Source organism: Coenobita brevimanus, chromosome 86 (assembly GCF_032717465.1).
Source record: "Coenobita brevimanus isolate Jiangsu-jjx chromosome 86, ASM3271746v2, whole genome shotgun sequence".
NCBI classification, from domain to species: Eukaryota; Metazoa; Arthropoda; class Malacostraca; order Decapoda; family Coenobitidae; genus Coenobita; species Coenobita brevimanus.
This window is the reverse complement of record NC_137039.1, coordinates 17,778,028-17,793,730: the sequence shown is the minus strand read 5'-3', so window position 1 is coordinate 17,793,730 and position 15,703 is coordinate 17,778,028.

Here is a 15,703-nt window from a genome sequence, read left to right as displayed (position 1 = left end):
GCAAATGTACTGGCAAAGATATCTGCTTTCCCACGCGGGTCATTTATAATGCTGTCATCTGAAGATTTTAGTGGGGGAATGGATGATGACTTTTTAACCAATGGATAGTAAGCCACAGCTCAGGCTGGTTAGCGTCATGATGCGAGCCACAGCTCAGGCTGTGCTGTCTGTTCATCACCGTAAACAACTCGACCGCTACACAAACTTACGGATCGCGCTACGCAAAGATGGAGAGAGAGAGAGATTTTTTTCTTTTCACCAGATGATGCCCTGGATGTTTATCTTCAAGTTTATAATAAACAAAAAGAATTTCTTTTATTTTATTTTCATTTTTTCACTACTCCTGTACGTAAACTTACGCATGACCCTATGCAAAGATGGAGAAAGAGAGAGATGTTTTTCTTTTCACCCAATGATTCCCTTGATGTTTATCTTCAAGTTTATATTAAACAAAAACTAAAAAAAAATCTTTTTTCCTTCGTTTTTTGCGCACCATGAGGTGGGATATAAGAAGGTAATTCCGCAATCCACGGGTTAAAGTAATTGTTGAAAGAATTGAGAGTTGACCAGAATACTGTATTCTATTGTCATTAGGGTTGTTTAGTAGTTTTGATGCTTGATTTTGAAGAAAGTTTGAAATAGTGAGAATTATTACAACTTTTGCATGGTTTCTAGCAATTTCAAATTGAGAGTGTGAATCAGATGTTTTTTATTTTAAGGAAGAGTTATATGCTAATGACGTTTGGGCTGTTGCTTTGGCACAGTTGCTATCAAACCATTTTGGAAAGTTCGATCTTTCATTAATCTATTGACTTGGTATGAATAAATCCATACCAGCTGCTATTAAGTCAAATGTGGGACTGGGTAGAACTGGCATCACTAGAGAAGCAAGACTGCCATGTAATGTCAGCAAGATAATTTCTAAATCCATCTCAGTTTGCCTTACCAAAGTGACATCAGGTCACCCTGACAGGTTCAGAACGGGGAGGTGTTGGGGGCTGGCTAATGAGGCTTTGATGAGATTGTGGTCAGAAGATCCAAGTGGTGACAGTACCTCTATCCTGTATTGGTCTGAATTATTTGTCAGGAATAGATCCAAGAGATGAGTATCATGGTCAGTTATCTGGTATTCTAGTTGCTTGCTTTACCAGCTGCATGAGATTCAATAATTCTGCAAACAGCTCGCACTCTAGACCACCATCGCCAGTCCTAGCAGAATGTAATAATCATTCAACATTATGTACGGTAACATCACCCAAAACAGTAATTCCGGTGCTAAGGGCAAGGATAAGGTTACTCAACTGTGTGGTTATGGAGCCAACACACTGGGTTCTGAAGAAGCACTGGGGAAGCTATAGACTACACAGATATACCGATTGATGACTGTTGCTTGTAGATCAGTCATAGATTGTTTTGATTGTATTTGGTCGTTGATTGTTTGATTGAGACGTTAATTGGCTTCGTATACCGCTGTTGTTTACAGTTGTAGAGGTTTAGGAGAGTCGTCTGCTGCTTATAAACTCGTTAGGCATGGTTTGAATGTAGTTTGTTTTACCACTGGCACCAATATCGATGAATGTAGTTTGTTGTAGTTTACTGCTGTTCACCGCTGCTGCGACTATCGATGTGCATCGCCGTAGACAGACATAGAAAGATAGGGAGGTTGATTGTAGATTGTCGAAGCACTGCCAGCATAAAGTCGTGAGGCGTCGTATGGTTCTAACTCGCCACTACCTAGTAAAATGGTGTGTCGTCGACTAGAGTGGATAGGTACTGTAGATCTCTCTCTTTCTCACCTTCCCCTTTTGTGTGTCGTAAGTGAGGTGAGTTACACAGCACTCTTGGGTTACGGAGTTTATTGTACACAGTTATATTGAAGTGTGATTTACAGCGTAACGTAGTGTGACGGTAAAACCTCCTAGCTGACCCTGTCTCCTGCCTTCCACCCTCGATCGTATTCTCGGGCTCTCTCTAACCCCTTATTTCTGGCTCTCTCTCTGGTTCTCTAATCTTCCTACATGTGATATTGGACTTATATCCCCCTCTAGCTTCCGGCTAAAATGAGTGTGTGTACGTACGTGCATGTGTGTGTATGTTGTGTGTGTGTGTGTGTGTGTGTGTGTGTGTGTGTGTGTGTTTGTGTATGTGTGTGTGTGTGTGTGTGTGTGTGTGTGTGTGTGTGTGTGTGTGTGTGTGTGGCACATGATCAGAGGCGTTTGGCATCCTTGATTAGTCAAGGCTAGGGGATGTGTATTTGTCTCTTCCTGAAGAACTTCAGACATAACTACCTGTTTTACATATTGTTACCAACAGCTATATAGTTACATACCGTAGTTACATATAGCATTATGTCATAACATATTAAGCCTACACCTGCTCCTCTACCCTATAACCTTCTTCATCCTTCCCTCACCTGCTGCTCACTTCCTCAGCGCCATTACTGTTTGTTTGTTCCAACAGTTACATTAATATTTTCCTCTTTCCACAGCATGTGCAAGGAATGGGAAAAGGTGCGCCGTTTCTCCATGGGAAAGGTTCTAGCAGAAATGTTATCATGGTAACCGGGAATGTTGCTGAAAACGTTTCAAGTCCAACATTGGTATTATTTGGCTGCTTTAAGCCCGTTGCAGTGCATTCCCTGACGTGGAGTGGAGCTGCATATTTTTAGCTCTGCACTTTTTTTCAGGGGGGGGGGGACATTTACCACCTTGAACGGTCACTAAATCCCCACAGGAAGTGCGGAGACCTCTTGCATTTGCCCCGTTTGTTTGTTTCTTTCTTTCTTTTTGCCTTCTTCTTCTTCTTCTTATTCTTATTATTATTATTATCATTATTATTATTATTATTATTATTATTATTGGGTGATTGTCCTTTCCTCTCTTCCTTCCTTCATTCCTTCTGTCTTCTTCTGTCTTTCTTTCCTTCATTCTTTCATCTTCCTTCTGTCTCTACACTGTGACAAGCCAAATAGTTTCTCTTATACCAGGAAACCATTTACTGCGCTGGGTGGTAACCATACAACCAAATCATGGAGCCTGGTGGTTTAGTGGCTAATATAGGCGCTCCTATCGGACTAAGGTGGTGCAGGTTTATATCCATGAGGTGGCTGGGGCTTATTGCTCATGTAATGCCACTCAGGGATGAGTGAGGCTGGTCACTCTCATCTTAAATGTCCGGATTAACTTGCTTACCCCTGGGCTCCTACGCCCCTCATTGGGCAACAAAGGATTAGATGATTACTGGTATTGGTTTCACTCGGTTTGTCTGTTTGTTCATCTGTCTGTCTGTCTGTTAACAACTTTATGCAAAAACTACTAATGCAAATTTTGACTAAACTTATGGGGGTGATGAGCTATGCCCTTCTGATCATCTGATTAAATTTTGGGCCAAAATAGGTCAAGGCCCAGGCTGTAGGCCAAAACAATGTAAAAAAACAAAAAACAAAAACAATACTAAAAAAATCGTTTTTTCGCCATAACTCATTCAGTTTGGTCATATCGACATGAAACCAAACCTAAATGTGCACCTTTCAAATCTGCATCCTATAACATGCCTCATTACATCAGGGGGAGTCATCCCTCATTTACCAGTAGGGGGGTCTTATTCCTTTTGTGTTTATACGTCAACACTAAAATGACTGCCGGGGACTGGTTTGCAGTGCCTCGGCACCGCTTCTTGTTATTTTCGTTTTCTAGAATTTTGGGAGGATCGAACGTTAAGTCACATACGCTCACAAATTAGATCCTGTGTTTTTGTATGTTCGTTAATCATCATTTCAATCTACAGAGAAGTATGGCTGTATACCATAGCTGTGTGGGCACCGTTCTTCATATCCTTGGGAATCTTGGCAGTGGTTGAGGTTTAATCTACATATATTTTCATCAAAACTGCCACCACTTCCATGTCGCCACTGCTTTCACAAATGCCCTTCCTACTGTCAGCATTATTGCCACATTCACTGCCATCACAATTGCCACTTTATCTGCCACCATTACTACTACAATTACTGCTTCATCTGCTGCCACCATTATTTCCACCACAACTAACACCACTACTGCCACCACTGTGGCCTCTGCTGCTGCCACCACTGCTTACCCTACAAACTGTCCACACTGCTACCATTACTACTACCACCCACTGCCTTTCCTATTGCCGCAACTGATGCCACCACACCTGCCAGCATATCTACCACTGTCAAGGGGTTTTTAAAATATAATGCGTATATTTTTTAAATGATAATAATGTTGTATAATATTGCAGAGCAGGGACAATGATTGTCTTGCTAAATCAAGCAACGATTACTTTACGCTGGCTTGCTTCGCACGATTCTCTAAGAACGAGAATTTATAAACTTTCTCAACAGTACACAGCAGAGACTAATTACTCAATTGCTGTTTATTAGTACTGTTAGCCTCTGGAGAAAGTTACTTCACCCCTGACAATAAATAACTAATACTAACAATAGTATCAGGTTCTTGCTGATGCTTAACTCCTAGGAGGCACAACGGATTTTAAGCTTAATACACAAGACTGGCCTAAGTACCAGTTATGAATGGCAAACGTTTATGCAAGCTAGGAGCTATATGGGAAATAAGCTTAATTATGGAGAAATGAAACACGACTTTACATTACATTAAGCTCAAGAAAAAGAACTGTTAAATTTATTGATTACAAAATAAATTTAACGTTACATTTCAAAATCAAATTAATGAGATCGCACTCACTCACTCACTCAGAAGCTAAATTCTTACGACTAGGAAAAACACCTTAATTAAACTCTTAAGACTAGGAAAACAAAAAGAAATACTGGTCAATGAATGCTGTGTATCACCCAAAGAAGGGTGGGAGTCTGGAGAACTGTAGTCTAGTGGAGTCTGGGTTGCTAGCTGACCTCTCCTCTCACACTTCTGGAGCACAGTACCTCTCTCCGTCAAAGCAAACACTGGACTGAATAAGTCGTGGGAAAGAAAAGGGGAGCACTAGGCTGCATTTTTTAATGGTCGAGTGAGTGAAACGCGCCCAAAACAAATCGCTCAGGGGAAGCGCTAATGTCTCACACAAAGACGATCACGTATGACAATGAAAAATTGATTTGACAAAGCTTCTGTCTGAATGAGTGGTTAACTGAACGATAAACTGGGATTCCACTTGAGTTCGCGGTTTCCCACAAAAGCCAATGTCACTAGCCGACTCGTGACATTACGCTCCATCAAAATCAAATCTTTTTTCCTTCAGAAAAGGATTTCAATAGCTCAGTCACACAAGATTCACACTGTGGTGTGTGTGCTATCCTGCTACAGGAGAAAGTCGCAGTTGCCAGTGAGCGAAAAAACCTCGTATTTACGTTAATAGAAGCAAGCTTGAGGGAAAAAACTCCGTGACGACGGTGAAAATCCTGTACTCAGGTCAAACTGAGCGAAAGTTCGCTACATTTACACTGACAACTAATTGTTGTGTAGCGTGATGTATGTAATACATGGTGTAGGTGTAACAGTTGAGGTGTAACTGTACCTACGTGTAAAATGACACAGTAAATATTAATAATATGGCGATGATGAAGGCAGAGGAGAAGAGGCGGCAGCGTGCGGCAGACGATCAGCTGGCCCGCACAGCAAAACTGCTACGCCCATTGCTGTACCTGCAAAATCAATTGAGGTGGAGCATCAAAAATGTCAATGAGACAAAAATTTTATTATGTTACAATTACTCTCTCTGCCTAGCAGTCAGTGCTACGACGTACATTCGAGGTCGCCATTATCCCCCTTAACCTATAGTACTTATATTAATATCGGGGAGCTGAGAATCCTTGTGCAAACTCGGGTCTTCCATAGCCTCGAGTCGCCTCTGCGGAGTTCTCTCTCGAACTTCCCCCTTAACCTACAGTACTTATATTAGTATCGGGGAGCTGAGAATCCTTGTGCAAACTTGGGTCTTCCATAGCCTCGAGTCGCCTCTGCGGAGTTCTCAAACTTCCTTTAACTTACAGTACATAATATGTATGTACAGGCCCTGGATATAATGTGTCCTGTGGGGCCAATGGGCGAGACGTCAGGTTTGCACCCACTTCACTACTACCCTGTCTCTCAATTGACTCAGAGATTACAGGTGTGGTTACGAACGGCACAGGAAGGACATGTCCCTGATTAGTGGTGTTACTTTGACACACACTGCAGGAACGGACAAAACTATCTATGTCTCGTCCCATCCTTGGCCAGAAAAAGTCAGCTCGGATACGGCCCTGGGTCTTCCTTTTGCCCATGTGACCTCCTGAGGCTGAACAATGACCCCATTGTAACACTGCTTGGCGGTACTTGGCGGGAACGACAAACTGCAGTCAAACCTCGCCCTCGGGTGTTCGTGACTCACGGTAGAGCCGTCCCTGTTTGCGGAGGAACTTGGCTCGACCTCCCCGTGAATACCCTTAAAGGCATATCTTCACCATATTGGGATATTGTTTTTGTAAAACATGTGGTACCTTGTCTTCCTTTGAAGATGCTGGCCAGGCCGTCCAGGTATGTGAAGTGTTTGCCTAGGCCTATTGTGTGAAGTAAGTGTGCTCCCTCTTGTTTTCCCATTGTGGGATTTATTTGCGTTTTTAGTCCATCAGACCTATCGTATGCTGTGCAGGACTCACTATTTTAGGACTTAACGTATGCTCTACAAGTATAACTACTATAGGAGTGTGCCATTATTTTTTTGGAAATATATGTGTATGACTGTTTTTTTGTTATGTATCTTATGTTATTATATATTATATATATTATTTACATTATATATTATAGAAATAATATATATATACTACATATATTACACTTTATATTATACTTTATGTACTATATTATTTTATTGGGTTTTTCCTATTTTTTTTTATTTTTTTTGCTGATTATAAGTAATATTATATAAAGACTAAGATAAAAGTGGAACAAAAGACTAAAGTGAAGACTAAAGTGAATATAAAGAATATATCGAAGGCAAAGGACAAAGGAAAAGGAAAAGGAAAGACACTGCTGTCAGACATAGAACTAGAGACTCTTGTGAACACCAGTGCATCAAGTGTGACCTCTCAGTGTGTCTCAGCCACAGCTAAACCCTGTGTACCGATTGTGAGGGGATGTAGGTCAGTAAAAGAAAACTAAACATTGTGTCTTATATTATCGTCATATTATCGTCATATAAAGTATCAGTCCTCATCATTTGGGTCTTAAAATCATAGTTTAGTGTCAAACGAAATTTACAAAGTCATTAGGGTGCATATACAGGGAACCATAACGTCATAAAAAATTTGTATAGTGAAAATTTTCCTTTTTTTTTTTTTTTTTTTTTAGCCCTTTTCAGGGTGTCTTCCCACAGTGACCCTCATGAGCCAGAAGTGTGAGCCACTTACAGGATACGGCCACGGAACCTGAGAAGCAGCATATATAATCTCAGATCTTAAATCCTCATACGGGCCGAGTAATTAATTTTTTATTCAGTAACGTCAAAAAAAAGGCAATTTTGGTTAGGTTCCTTTAGTCACCCATAAAACATTTTTATTTTTCAATAATTACTATAGTAAGTATATCACAGGAAAGTAGAAGAGTTGTTCTTTCTTTTCATGGCCAGAAACCCAATAAAAAATGATTACAACCATGTGTTTTGATTTTTCAAAAAAGGAGTTGGTTACACTCAACGTATGTCATACAAGACAGGTCCAACAACGTATGCCTTTAAGGGTTCACTCGACCCTTTTGTTTGTTCCGCACGGCAGCAAGTGTCGGATCAGAATGTTGTTCTTGTACAACAAGTTGACTACACATCAGATCTTGCGGTGAATCAATGATCACTGGGGTGACACAGTCTGGAGCCTCAACCATGGCTCGTGTTACCGCAGCAGCCGAAGTCTGACTAGCGTCATGTTCGGTGCAACTATCCTTGACACCAAAAATGTTGCCTATTATAAGGTCAAATAAAGGTTCTGGCATGACAACTGCAAGTGTCGTACCAGTATAAGATGGAGATGCCACCTGGATACATGCCTCAGGGAACAATCTCACTGATCCATCAATAAGGTTTGCATGGATCTGTCGACCTGTATACTGCTCAGGTCGAACTAGACTCTGCTTGACAGAGCAACCTGAGGAACCATTATCTCTCAGGACCTTCACAGGAATGTCTCCCACAAACCCTGGCTGAACAAGGAAGGTACTGTCACCTGCGGGAGGGCCTGTGGAGGAAGCAGCTAGCCACTCATGAGGCTGCTGAATTGATGCGGGAAACATTGTGCCTTGAGGATTATATACTTGAGGGGTTGTACTCACTGCATGGGAAGATGGAACATTGGCCATCTGTGGAGGGGGATTCACTGTCACTGTGGGACTAGTGAACTGTGGGGGAGTACCCATACTGGTAGGGACGTGACCACCGTGCTGCTGTTGAGGAATGAAGGCTGCGTTCGCTTCCTGCCTCTTTTGAGCTGGTGGTGAAAAAGTTTGTCCCGACAGTCGGTTGCGTGGCTGATACTGCTGCTGGTTAGGGTACCTGTTGTACCGCTTCCAAGCAGGCTGCTGTGTATTTTGCCCCTGGCCCTTCCACTGCGGTTTTGGACCTTGGCCATTATTCTGAGAATGGCCTTGTTGCTGGGGTTCAGTCTGAGATGGCTTCCCAGAATTGGCAGTATCTTTTCTGCTCCAGGTGTTTTGCTTACGAGTTTGATACCCATATGCAGTGAAATACGCGTCAGCTTTTTCTGCCATTTGGCTGGCATCTTTCACCTGGCAGATCTTAAGCTGTGCTATGAGCTCAGCAGGCCACGACCTCTCTAGCTGTGTACGCAGCATAAGGTCAATTATCCCCTCACGCGTGGAAGGAGTTTCACCTTTCTCCATCCACTCATTTAAGTAAGCAGTGAGACGATCAAGGAACTGAACAGCTGTCTCCTTGTCTTGGAGAGGAGCTTGCATGAACTGAACTTTGGCATCGTCTACTGTGAGACCATACGCCTTAATGAGTGCAGCTTTCATCATCTCATACGTGAGATTGTCTCCACGAATTCTGTGCAGAATATCGAGGCCAGGGCCCTCAAATAAACTATGAAATTGGAGCCGCTTAGCTGCCTCATCCAGTTGATACATGTCTGCCATGCCCTCAAAACGAGCTATGTACGGCTCGATTCGCTCGCTTTCCTTGTATGAAGGAAGCTTGATGCGTGGGGTCGCCAGGACATGTGTAGGAAGAGCGCTAGTGGAGCTTGGACCAACTGCACCAGATGTATCTGAAGCCAAGGAATCTCGCTTGAGCTTCAGCATTTCATATTCGTGTTTTTCGTGTGCTTTTCGCTCGGCACGTTCGTGCTCTCGTTCTCTCTCGCATTCCTCATGCTGTTCTTGCTAATGTTCTAAGTCGAGTTCGCGCTGTTTTCGCTCGTGTTCGCGCTCCTTTTCGCGTTCCTCACGCTGTTCTCGCTCGTATTCGCGCTGAATCTTACGCTCTTCATGGGCATCGTTCTCTCGCTGCTGCTCCTGATTATGGCGTGAGAGTATGTACTCTTTAATTTCAGTCGAGTCCGTAAGACCCATTTCTTTGGCTTCCTGTAAAAATACAGTGGTAGCCATGACGCTAAATTACTAAGCAAACCGAAACTGAGTACTGACTGCTTCGCAAACGAATGCTAATAACACAAGTAAAGAATACAGACACAAGCTAGTGGTGACCAGTCTTATCTAGTTAACTGGAAAAGAAAGCAAAAATGCAAATGACTGGGAAGACTCAATAATTAATGCAATGGGTACGGCGGCTTCCCAGGAGCGAATACAATCGTCTGACGTTACCAAAAATAAAGTACTAAATAGAGTTAAGTACTCTATGGATTAATAAAGCAAAATTCACTTGCTAAATCAACGGTAACCACCAGTAAACTTGTGCCTATAAACTTTAATGATAAATAGCTAAATATGAATGAGTGAGTATTATCTCGTGAATAGCTTTAGAGCTAGGAGTTAATATCCTGGAATGAGGTCACCAATTGTCACGGGGTTTTTAAAATAAATGCTTATATTATTTAATTGACAATAATATTCAACGATTGTCTTGCTAAATCAAGCAACGATTACTTTATGCTGGCTTGCTTCGCACGATTCTCTAAGAACGAGAATTTATAAACTTTCTCAACAGTACACAGCAGAGACTAATTACTCAATTGCTGTTTATTAGTACTGTTAGCCTCTGGAGAAAGTTACTTCACCCCTGACAATAAATAACTAATACTAACAATAGTATCAGGTTCTTGCTGATGCTTAACTCCTAGGAGGCACAACGGATTTTAAGCTTAATACACAAGACTGGCCTAAGTACCAGTTATGAATGGCAAACGTTTATGCAAGCTAGGAGCTATATGGGAAATAAGCTTAATTATGGAGAAATGAAACACGACTTTACATTACATTAAGCTCAAGAAAAAGAACTGTTAAATTTATTGATTACAAAATAAATTTAATGTTACATTTCAAAATCAAATTAATGAGATCGCACTCACTCACTCACTCAAAAGCTAAATTCTTACGCCTAGGAAAAACACCTTAATTAAACTCTTAAGACTAGGAAAACGAAAAGAAATACTGGTCAATGAATGCTGTGTATCACCCAAAGAAGGGTGGGAGTCTGGAGAACTGTAGTCTAGTGGAGTCTGGGTTGCTAGCTGACCTCTCCTCTCACACTTCTGGAGCACAGTACCTCTCTCCGTCAAAGCAAACACTGGACTGAATAAGTCATGGGAAAGAAAAAGGGAGCACTAGGCCGCATTTTTTAACGGTCGAGTGAGCGAAACGCGCCCAAAACAAATCGCTCAGGGGAAGCGCTAATGTCTCACACAAAGACGATCACGTATGACAATGAAAAATTGATTTGACAAAGCTTCCGTCCGAATGAGCGGTTAACTGAACGATAAACTGGGATTCCACTTGAGTTCGCGGTTTCCCACAAAAGCCAATGTCACTAGCCAACTCGTGACAACCACTACTTCTGCTCTTTTGTTTCCAGTATTACTGTTCTTCATACTGACTCAGTTACTGCTCCTCCTACTGTCACCACGTGCTGTCACTACTCCCACTATCTGTATTACCAATACTGTCACCACATCTGCCTACATTACTGCCCCTTCTTTTCATGATATTTTTCTCTTACTGCCAACACTGTTGCCTCTGCTGTCATAAGAACGGCCACTTCCTGTCACCACTGTCATTACCATCACCTCTGACACTCATGACACCGTTGCAGCTGCCATCATCACTGCTGCTGCCACCAACACTGTCACTGCCACGAACACTGCCACTGCCACCACACTGTCACTTTCATCACGACTGCCACTGTCACCACTTCTGTCACTGCTACCACCGTCACTGTCATCACCACTCCCGCCGACACTGTCAATGCCACTGTCTCCAACACTCTCATTGCCACTGTCACGAACGCTGTCACTGTAATGGGGTGTATAAAAGCCCGCGTTGCTTAGAGGTAAAGCGTGGATCCTCTCTTTTGCTCAGTGGTAACGTGAGCGCCCATAAGCGCGGGGGCTGAGATAGAATCTTGGTCAGACCAGTGTGATTTATTTAAGTTTCAGTCTGGTCATTACATTGATAAATGTAATAATCGAACTGAAACTTAACAAATTATTCATACCGTCCCGGCCGAAGATTCGATCTTGGGCCCTCGCACTTTATAGGCCTGCTCGTTACCACTGAGCCAAAGAGAGGATCCCCGCTTTGTCTCTAAGGAACGAGGGGTTTTTATACACCCCATTACTAAACTCTTTTCTCCACTTTGTGATTAATTTGGTCAGCTTCAAACACACATGGTACCATAGCACATTGAAGGACACCATTGGGGGCACTGCAGACCACACCAGACAGCTCACCCCCTGGATGTAAGGCCTAAGACGCTGTCAACAACATCATTGCCCTGTAAGCCTCTCCTCACATCCCACACTGCTGCCAACCAATGTAATAACCAACCTGAAACTTAACAAATTGATCACTGGTCTGACCGAGTTCGATCTCAGGTCCCCGAACATTATGGGCGCACACATTACCATTGAGCCAAAGAGAGGATCCCCGCTTTGCCTCTAAGCAACGCGGGCGTTTATACACCCCATTACATGACGGCCACAATCACTATGGTCAATGTCGTAACCACTGTCATTGCCATCACTACTGCCATTGCCATGAACACTGTCACTGCCACCACCTCTCCTCCTGCTCGCCATACTAGTCAGACGTCCTGGCCCGCTTTGCGAATACCCATATCTAAATGCCTTGCTTCAGTGTTTTGCGTGTGTGATTGCAATAGTGTGATAGTCCTGAGTTTGAGTGAGTGATCTGGCTGATTGTCTGGTCGCTAAGTGTAGTTTGTGAAGTGTAAATACGGTTTGTTCAACGTCTGTGAGTGTTCTTGGTGGATGAGTGTTTGATTAGCTTTGTTTGATAGACAGTATTGAATAAGAGACTCAGTTAATTTCCGTCAACCTCTGTGGCTGAGTGTAGAGTTCTTTAGAGGGTGATCTGCACCGCTATAAGGTAAAAAAAAAATATCATATATCAAATGTTTTGTTTTACCTTGGTGCTCATTCCTCTTTGTCCCTGATACGCAGTTACTTCAGCCGCCTCCCGCCAGAGGGCAAGACACGTTACCCTCGGAAAACCATAGGAATTTGCGTTTTGTATATATACTTTTTGGTCTCAGAACCTATTTAGTATTAATAGATTAAGGTAGGATTCTCAGCTATACCAGTAATTCATTATTTCATCATTGTAAACGATAAAATAGCAAAACAAGGGATTACGTCAGCGTTTGTTTACATTTCGACACCAGGCAAGTCTTGCTGTTATTGCCCAACATTTTTTTTTTCCTATCTACTTCCATTAATTTTTACAGTGCAATATCTCTCCCATTTCTTTACAAGCAAGATATCATTGTATTTTCATATGTTGTGATTTTTCAGGAGATAATAAACTTGTTTATGTATTGTATGACCGTGTTGTGACTTTGTTATATTTCAGATTGTAGTATAATTTTATTTCTCCATTCCATGTAACGGTTAGCTTTCCTTTCTCTGTAACAGATTGCTGATAAATACTCTGCAGGTACATTACTAACCTCCACCTGTAACAATTACATAAATTGTGATTGTTTTACTAGCAGAATTTGTACAAGTAACTGGTTATTGTTCTAGTATCTCTTCCAGGTGCTAATCAGCAATATTTGATTCTGTTCCTCTTATAAATCTTCTCAGTAATTTTGAATTTCAGAATGCTGCAGAACATCATTGGCGTAGCCTGCTCCGGTAGTTTCTCTGGATCCTTTTATACGGACCGTTCCTTTGTTTGCAGGATGTATAAACTAAGTCAGAGCTTGGAAGACAAGCTGACCGAGGTTACAAACAAAATGAACAGCCTGACCCATAAAGTTGAAGTGCTGGAGGAGTTCATTGCAAGCAACGTTGGACACACTGTGGATGATACCCCACTGCTTGGCCAACCGCTTTCCAAGTTGACCATCCTCCTCCCTCTGTAGTTACTTCTCCCCCCCCATCGTACAGAATGAGTTGCAGCCAGTGCGGAATGGCGCCAGGTTTATGAGAAAAAGGAGCATCATTCCAGTAACCACATACAATAAATTTCAGATTCTCTCAGAAGCAGAGGAAGAGCCCCACGAGGCACTGGTTGTGGGGGACTCCATCATCCCTGGTCAGTTGGTGGAATTTTGTGGCAGGGCACCCTCTAAACAAAAGTGTTTTTGTATTCCAGGTGCAGGAGTAGATGAGTAACAGAGGCTGTGGATGACATTTTTGAGAATGCGGAAAATGACAGCCTTGTTATCATTCATACAGGTACCAGCGATGTCAAGCGAACCCAATCAAAGGAGCTGATGGAGAAGTACAGAAAGATGATCCGACGCTACAAGGAGAAAACTAAATTTTAATTTCAGGCATACTCCCATGGATCAATGCAGGGAATGCCTTCTTCAGCAGAGCATTTAGTATAAATGGGTCTCTTTACCAAGCCTCGGAGTCCCTAGGGGGGGGGGACCATAAATGCCCCCACCATCCGCCCCTCTCCCGGTGATGACTCGAGATGCCTGGAACCACTGTCTGACTCTCTTCTTCTTCATTTCTGCAACATTCGCGGCCTTTCCTCTAACTTTCGCTCTGTTGAGCACCACCTCTCTTCCTCTAAACCTCACCTTCTTTTTCTAATGGAGACTCAGCTGTCTGAGGCAACTGACAACAAACCCTTTTCTGTATCCTCCTACTTTCTCTATACTCATTTCAAAGCCAAAGGTGGCTGTTGTGTATATATATGCAACGACTTATCTTGCTCTTGTGTTCCTGAACTCGATTCTTCTGAATTCTCTACACTCTGGCTTCGGCTTCCCTGTCATTCTCTGACTAAATATATCTGTGCTGTTTACTTATCACCTAATTCTACTGATTATCAAAAATTCTTCAACTATCTTACTTCTACGATGGAACACATTCTATCCATTTCTCCTTTCTCTGAAATCTCCATTCTAGGAGATTTCAATGTTCACCACCACCTTTGGCTCTCCTCTCCTTTCATGGAATCACCTGGTGAACAAGCCTACATCTTTTCTATCCTTAATGACCCAGAGCAGCTTGTACAGCACCCTACCCGTATCCCTGACTGCCTTGGAGAGAGCTCCAACATACTTGACCTCTTCCTCACAACTAATCCTTCTGCTTACTCTGTTAATCTTTTCTCTCCGTTGGGCTCCTCTGATCACAACCTTATTACCTTAACCTGTCCTATCACTCCGGTACGGCCTGTAGACCCTCCAGAGAAACGTCGTCTGTGGCATTTTGGAGCCGTGGACTGGGAGGCCTTCAGGCAGTACTTCTTTGATTTTCCCTGGAATGATTATTGCTTCCATGGCCGTGAGCCATCTGAGTGTGCCTTGTGAATTACGGAGGTTATTCTCTCGGGCATGGAAGCATACATTCCTTTCTCATATCCTTTGACTAATGCAAGAAAGCCTTGGTTTAATCACGCTTCTTCTAATGCTGCCTGCAACAAGAAGAGGGCCTACAAAAGGTACCGGAGCCAACCCACCCCCGAATCACATCATCTTTACGTTTCTGCCCGGAATCGTGCTAAGTCTGTTCTTCGCTCTACTAAAAATAATTTCATCCATACTAAATGCTCTCAACTCTCCAACTCGAATTCTTCCCATTCCTTCTGGTACCTTGCCAAAAATCTTTCTAACAACTTTACCTCATCATCCTTCCCTCCTCTTTTCTACTCTGATGGTTCTGTAGCTATTTCTTCTACTGATAAAGCAGATCTCTTCGCACAGACTTTCTCCTCCAATTCCACCTTAGATGATTCCGGTGCTATTCCTCCATCACTTCCCCCCTCTGACTTCCTCATGGCTGACAAAATTTCTTCAGTTGATGTATTTTCTACTATCACTGGCCTCAGTACTAACAAGGCATATGGGCCTGATGAGGTCCCTCCCATTGTTCTCAAGAACTGTGCTTCTGTGCTTACACCCTGCCTAGGCAAACTCTTTCGCCTTTGTCTGTCAACTTGTACCTTTCCTTCTTGCTGGAAGTTTGCTCTCATTCAGCCAGTCCCTAAGAAGGGTGACCACTCCCAACCCTCCAACTATCTTCCAATTGCTTTAACGTCCCGTATTTCATAAGTTTTCGAGTCAA